Source organism: Protopterus annectens, chromosome 1.part0, assembly GCF_019279795.1.
Source record: "Protopterus annectens isolate FY-2018-M chromosome 1.part0, PAN1.0, whole genome shotgun sequence".
In the NCBI taxonomy this organism is placed as follows: Eukaryota; Metazoa; Chordata; order Ceratodontiformes; family Protopteridae; genus Protopterus; species Protopterus annectens.
Window position 1 is genome coordinate 208639727 of NC_056725.1, and position 8129 is coordinate 208647855.

General features: G+C 39.2%; 1 protein-coding gene across 1 annotated transcript in view; it reads left to right on the forward strand.

Moving 5' to 3' along the window:
- Positions 1–8129, forward strand: part of LOC122799510 (serine/threonine-protein phosphatase 5-like) — a 995806-nt gene that overhangs the window by 252375 nt on the left and 735302 nt on the right. The gene's annotated exons all lie outside the window — the stretch shown is intronic.

The following is an 8129-nucleotide window of genomic DNA, read 5'->3' on the forward strand; positions in this document are numbered from 1 at the left end:
TACAGGCCTCCTCGAGGGTGGCTGCTACCAGCTCTGTTCTTCGCAGGCATGCCTGGTTGAAGGATCAGAATTTAGCTGAGCATGTTAAGACAAGGATTTTGGATGCTCCTTTACAGTCTGATGTGTTGTTTGGTTCGCCTGTGGAAGCTGTTTTAAAGAAAATGGAGGACAAAGCTAAGTCTATGCAAACTGTTAAAGATTTTTGCAGGTGCAGCCACCAAGTTTAGTAGAAATTGGCCTGCTAAGGGTGGACATAACCTGCTTATGATACGCAGTCTAGGGGTAGGTCTAGACGTGGTAGGGGCAGGGCTCAAAGTTCTTTTAGGCCTAGAACAGGGAGTTCACCTGCTCAGACTTCTGGTGAGGGTAGGGGTCAGTCCTTTCGTAAACAGACCCAATGACCTGTCTTTTCAGCTGCCAGCAGATTCTCGTCTGGCAGCTCCTTTGGGGGGAAGACTGTCTCTTTTCAAAGAAAATTGGGATTTAATTACTCAAGACAAATGGGTGTTGGATATCATTCACCACGGTTACAGATTTTATTTCCATACAATGCCTCCTTTCAAAGGCATGCCAGATGTTCCTCCTCTGCAAAGAAAAGAGGCTCACAAGCAAGTTTTACAGTTACTTCACATAGGGGCCATTCAGCCAGTCCCTGTGTCGGAAAGGGGCCTAGGATTTTATTCTCGCCTGTTCCTTGTACCAAAGAAGGGGAACACGTGGAGACCAATTTTGGATTTATCTCTCCTCAACACGTTTTTGGACATTCCCAAGTTCAAGATGTTGGCGTTACAACAGCTTTTACCTCTGCTGGGCAAAGATCACTGGATGGTAACTTTAGATCTCAAGGAAGCTTACCTTCATGTGCCTATAAGGCTAAGTTGCAGAAAGTATCTGCGGTTTCGAGCTGGAAATTCTCATTATCAGTTCTCTGCATTGCCCTTTGGCTTATCTACTGCGCCCAGAGTATTCACAAAGGTTCTGGCTCCAGTGATAGCTTACTTCAGGCTTCAAGGAATTCAAATCTATCCTTACTTGGACGACTGCCTGATTCTGGCTCAAGAAAAGGAAGACCTTCTACAGCATCTGGAATATGTTATAGCAGTGCTAAGATGCCTAGGGTATTCTGTGAACGAAATAAAGTCCAGTCTAGTACCCTCTCAAGACATGTGCTTTCTGGGTGTAAGACTGAATACAGCAGCCCAGATGGCCTTTTAACCCCGGACAAACAAACGAGTCTGTCACTTTACTTCCATCAACTATCTCATCAGTCCGTGCTGACTGCAAGGACAGTCCTTCAAGCATTAGGGTTCATGGCATCTTGTATTCTGGTGCTTCCCAATGCCAAACTGCATATGAGGAAGCTGCAATGGTATCTCAAGAATGTATGGACACAGCACTGCCAGGATTTGGACACTGTCATTCAAATAATACCTTGCATTCAAAAGGAATTTTTGTGGTGGGCTCAGGAATGTCACCTAAACAAGGGACTCTCTGTGACCCGGCCAGAGGCAAGTCAGATTCTAACGACAGATGCCTCGGACATTGCTTGGGGAGCTCATCTAAATGGAAAGTGGATACAAGACAAGTGGCCTGCCAGACTACAGCATCTACATATCAACATGAAGGAGATGTTAGCAGTCCAGTTTGCATTGATGGCTTTCAAGGAGTTACTTCTTCCAGGGCAGGTGTTGATTCTAACAGACAACACAACTGTCATGTGGTACATCAACAAGCAAGGGGGAACACATTCTTATCCTCTATGCAGGCAAGCAATGATTTTATGGGAGACTGCTAAGCTTGCAACTAACTCTTCAGGCAAGGTTTCTGCCAGGAGCACAGAACTCCTTAGCAGATGTGTTAAGCAGACAAATCATGGATCCCCACGAGTGGAAACTGGATCTTCATGTATTTCAGAAATTGACAGTGTCATGGGGAACTCCAGACATAGATCTGTTCGCTTCTCCACTAAACCACCAGCTGCCAAAGTATTGCACAAAGGGTTTCATCACACAGCTTGGAAAGTGGATGCTCTGTCTTTCAGTTGGAAAAACCTTCATGTGTATGCCTTTCCACCTCTACCGCTTCTTCCAAAGGTACTTTTAAAGGTCAGACAAGACAGGCCAAGGATGATTTTGATAGCTCCAGATTGGCCTCGGCAACACTGGTACCCACTTCTACGAGTCTGGTAAAGAAGCCTCCATGGCCTTTACCTCTGATTCCTCATCTGTTATCTCAGAAGGACGGTCATCTGCTCAATGTCAAGCTTCACTCTCTTCATCTGACAGCCTGGCATATTCTGTGTTGAAACACAGCAGGCCTCAACTTCCTCAACAAGTTTTAAATGTGATTATGGAAGCTAGGAGGCCTAGTACTAGGAGAGTGTCACAGAAAAATGGAAGAGATTTTTATTTTGGAGTACAGCAAAGAATTTGGAGATTTCAGAGCCTAATTTGAGTGTGGCTCTTCAATATCTTACTGAATTATTGGACAAAGGTTTGTCCTTCTCTTCCATAAAGATTCATGCTGCAGCAATTTCAGCTCACTATGATTGTGACCCACCTTTGTTTTCGCATCCTTTGTTCAAGCAGTTTCTTAGAGGGGCAAAGAATATAAGACCCCACGTAGAGCTCCTACTCCTGCTTGGGATCTCAATTTTGTGTTGGAAAAACTTACTCTACAACCTTTTGAGCCTGCAGCTACTGCTGAATTGAAATATTTGTCATGGAAGACTGCTTTTCTGTTGGCTATTACTTCTGCAAGAAGGGTGTCTGAGTTGCAGGCCCTTATGGCAGTAGAGCCCTTTTTGATTTTCCATAAGGACAGGGTATCATTACGTACTAATCCTTCCTTTATGCCTAAGGTGGTTTCTAGTGTGGCTTTAAACCAAACTATTCATTTGCCTCGTTTTTGCAGATCCTCAAAATAAAGGGGAAAAGATTTTGCACACTTTAGATGTACACAGGCAATTGCGTTATTACCTGAGCAGGACTAAGAATTTTAGGCAGTCTCAGCAGTTACTTGTTTCTTTTGCTTTGAGTTCACAGGGCAAGCCTGTGTCAAAACAGACTATTTCTAGGTGGATTGGCTTTTGCATTGCATTTTGTTACTCCCATCATGGCAAGGAGATTCCAGCCGGGATTAGGCCTCATTCCACTAGGGCTACTGCCACTTCAACAGCATTTCTAAGGGGGGTGGCAACTAAGGATATTTTGGAAGCATCTACTTGGAGTTCAGTGCATACTTTCTCTAAGCATTATCACCTTCCTCTCTACTCTAAGTCTAGGGCTGGTTTTGCCACAGCTGTTTTGCAAGGCATTTTGTCAGCTCCTACTACTTTATAATTTGCCAGCCTCCCTTACCTCTGCTTTGGGATTCTACCCAATAGTCAGGACTGCAGCAATGGAAGACGAAGAACATAGTACAGTTTTGTACCTACCATAAATGTAGATGTTCGAGGATTCCATTGCTGCAGTCCAACCCTCCCTCCTTCCCCTCTGTATTTAGGGGTGGTTGTGTAGGTGAGTTGACATGCTTACATTTTTGTATATATTGTTGTATATATATTGTACATGTTTTTGGTGCAGGTTGTTTTGGGACTTGTCTTTTTGGGTCTTCTGACATCTGGGGCAAGAAAAGACTGAGGATATGGCGTCGGTCATGCGCATTAGTACCCTGACGTACTGACGTCAGTCTAATGCGCCCTGACCGCCGTCAGCCTTATACTCTGGTATTCGGGCCGACTGGGACGCGGACTATACCCAATAGTCAGGACTGCAGCAATGGAATCCTCGAACATCTACATTTATGGTAGGTACAAAACTGTACTTTTGTATACAAAAACCTATATAATATAACACTGTTGACGGTTTGAAATTTGGAATATATCTATATATATATATATATATATATATATATATATATATATATATATATATATATATATATATATATATATACACATACCTGCCTAAGCTAAAACATAAGTGTGTTTCAAAAAACTTTTGTAATATCCAGTTAATCATATCCAGCATGATTTGTGTTTTAATATACTTGAATTGGAAATGTAATCATTAATTCCAGGTGGATTAGTGGCATCCAATCTCAGTTGCCGTAAACATTCCTTTGCTTCCAATAGATTTTTTTCATCACCTCCTTTATTATTATTAGGAATTCTATCAATCACAAAAAATATAAATCTCTTGAATTGATTATATTTTTGACTGTGTAGATATAATGAACTCACTGTTTTTTTTGTTTTTAATGTCCCTTATATGTTCTAAAATTCGTAGCCTAAGTTTTCTGATGGTCTTCCCTACATAGAAAGTGGGACAGCTTGTGCATGTCGCAATATAAACCACCATCTTGGTATTGCTATTGCAATAACCAGGACATCTAATGGTTCTCCTATAGTTCTGAACTACTACATAGGGTCCATCATTTATAAACTTACAAGTACTGCATAAGCCACATTTACTCATTTTAGACATTTTGTGTATGTTGTTATTGGCACCAGTCTCTACTAGTTGTTTCAAATTCATACCCCTACTGTATGTTATCTCCGGGTAACAACCAATAATATCCGTGAGTTCAGTTTTGTTCTTAAAAACACTAAGCCATGTTTCGTGTACTATATTTACAATTTTTAATGTTTCATTAAATGGAAGTATCCGAGCGTCTTTTTTCTTTCTCTTATCATTCTTTGATGTTTCACTGTCCATTCCAAATTTGATGATGGGTTTGTACATATTTCTTTTTGCCATCACCTCATTCCTAATGTTCAATATATCCTGGGGATATCCTCTATCACAAAACATAATGATACGTTTCCCCATTTCATCTTGAAAATACTCTGTCATCACTCACTATTCTAGATAGTCTAACCATCTGCCCTTTCACCAAGTTCTTTTTTTGGAATTGGGGAAGGCAACTCTCATAGTGTAGGAATGAGTTCGAGTAAGTCTTCTTACGGAATATGTTGGACTCAAGTATATCCTCTTCCTTGAGAAATAGTATATCAAGATATTCACATCTTGTGTCTTAAATCCTACTTGTAAATTTTAAAAAAGTGGTGGTGGTGCCTAAAAACTAAACAAATTCCTGGATTTCTTCTTTATTACCCTTCCAAAAATGAGTATATCGTCCAGGTAGCATAAATAAAGTGCTATTCTGGACGAATACACAGAAGTGAAAATGAACTGTGTTTCCCAAAATGCTAAAACTAGACTAGCATATATGGGAGCACATCTAGCACCCGTAGCTACTCCTGCACTCTGTTTGTAGTACTCACCATCAAAAAAATGTAAGTATTATGTAAAACCATTTCTGTAAGTTCCACCATCAGTTTACGCTTTACTGTATGCATATTCCCAAATTTAGATAAACAGGCTTCAAACATTTCTAATCCCAAGACATGTGGTATGATTGAAAACAAGTTAATTAAACAACATATAGTCTGAGATTAATTAAAATTTTCCCTATGTCATACTTGAATTTTGGGATAAAAGTGAAACCTTTTTTTAAACAATGTAATATGATTAGATGATAACTCATTACCAGTGTAACAGTAATAGTATTGGTGTTAATATCAGTTTTATGTTGCCTAACAACATCTAGGCAGTGCCAGGAATCTTTTAGAATATGGGGTAACTGACTCAAGATATCTTTGCAATGAAAATCCACAAATGAGGCCATCACTTCTGTTTTGGAACCTTTAGCTGAAACTATTGGTCTGAAAGGTGGGTTATTCACATCTTTGTGGATTTTCGGAATACCAAAGATGAATGGTGTAGTAGGTAACTCCACCATGAGATAATCATATTCATCTTTGGTTAATACCCCTTCCATCAGAAATTCATGCAACTGCCAATCCAATTTGGAGTAGGCCCTGTAAACCTCAAACTTAGAAACCTTCTCATATGTATCATTGTCACTTAACATAAAGGTCATTTTGCTCAAATAGTCCGTGTTGGACATAACCACTACTCCATAACCTTTATCAGGTTTCATAACCCTGTATTTGTCTGTAGAAATTAATTCATTCAACCAGAATCTTTCACCTGTAGTCAAGTTGTCCTGTAGTGTTATTTCTTTCTTAAGACATCTATGTATTTGTGTTTCACATAATACTTCAAATAAGTGTATCATGGGGTTTTGTGGGGGTATAAAGATACTTGTTCTCTTTAATACCAGTAATCCTTCCCCTATCCTAGGACTATCATTGTTAGCAAAAAACATTTTCAAATTCAGCAGTCTAACATATAGTCTGAGATTAATTAAGATTTTCCCTATGTCATACTTGAATTTTGGGATAAAAGTGAAACCTTTTTTAAACAATGTAATATGATTAGATGATAACTCATTTCCAGTGTAGTTATATATTGAGAAATCTCCATTTTGTATTATAGTACAACATTGTGCAGACATACAAAATTCATCACTGTTTAGCATAGTATCAAAATCTGCAGTCTCTTTAGTCACACCAATATCCAATAGTGTAAAGAAGGAAACATTGTCATATCATAAAAATGTTCCCCAGAGGAATTCAAATCAGACTGCCTTGAACCATCTGTTAAAGTTCCTGCGTGTAAATCAACACTAGTGACATAGAGATGTCCATCAGATTCATGATCAATTTCTATCTGTTGTTGTATCGAGTTGATGTGTGTGTGGTTGTTTGGTATCTTTGATTGAACCGGTGACCCCCCCCCGATCCCTCGTAATGGCCCTGCTGGAATTGTTGGCCCTGATACCGGTCTCGTATCTGGTCGGACCGCCTGAGAGGTTGCTGTTCTAAAAATACCTCTTCATCATTTCTGTTAATAACCCTGTCATGGGTTGTAGTTGGTTCGCTCATTATAGCCTCTACTGAGGGTGTTTAGTGTTATACCCTGATCTTTCCTACACTTCCATTTGCCTTCTAGTTTTGTAGGCTGTGAAATGTGCCTACGCCTTTTTTCTGTAATCCTCAAAGTAGGGGTGGAAGAATTTTCCACTGACTAGCCATTCACAGGCAGCTAAGATTTTACTTGGACAAAAAAAGACAGTCAGAAAAACTGAGCAAGTTTTTGTTTTAGTATTGGATTCCAAACTAGGTCAGCCTGTCTTTCTGCAAACAAGTGCATCTTGGATATTGAAGGTTATTTCTTTCTTATTCTTAAACACAGTATGGGAAAGTATTGCCTTCCTGACCAAAAACACATTCTTCAAGTAGCTGTCTTGGAGATGATCTGAGGTACTTGTGCATACTGTATAACCTGGCACATAAGAGCTGATGGCACAAAAAACGCTGCTCATGTATGGCTCCAAACCTCACAAGCGTCAAAGCAAAAGTTCAAAGCATGAAAATACTGGTAAATTGAAGCTCAGGATCTCACAAATTTCAGTCCATCAAAGAAACTTTCTGGCAGTACTGTCTTTATTGCAACACAAGCGCTTTCACAATCAGCTTCATCAGGTGTATAAGCATATAGTATAAACGCACACCTTTATATCTAACTACTAAATCACATGACCTTCATCAATCAACATTTAAAAAGATATTACTAACTATGTTATAAAAAATCTAAACAGAGTATAATATGACAATATAATGCTTACACTAAATATATGAAGACAACTAAATAGTAAGAGTAAAAATAATAAAAACATGATAAACACAAGGGTCTACCTACGTAAATCTCGTTTTCCAAGTACAGGTTTCATGGGCACACAATCGTTAAGCCCATGTCCATAATTTGCTCTAAGCATCACAATCCATTTTGCTTCCATCTCTTCTGTTCTTGCTCTAACATCCCCTCTCCTCATGTTCACATATGTTCTACAAACCACCATGAACTGAAAACTATGCTGATCACCCATATTCGAGACATGTTTCTCTAGAGCATTGACACTAGAGCATTTCCTTACATGATAAACATGCTCTCTAATTCTTTCCTTTAATGTCCGGTTCATTTTACCTTACATAAAATGTTACAGACCAAGCAGCTAGCAAGATAAACTACGTGTGCAGTCTCACAGTTGGCACTAACCCTGATATCAAAAATTTGTTCTGTATCTGGATGTTTAAAGAATGTATCTTTATTGATATATTTGCATTGTGCACATTCAAAAAAATGGGTTTAGTTGCTATA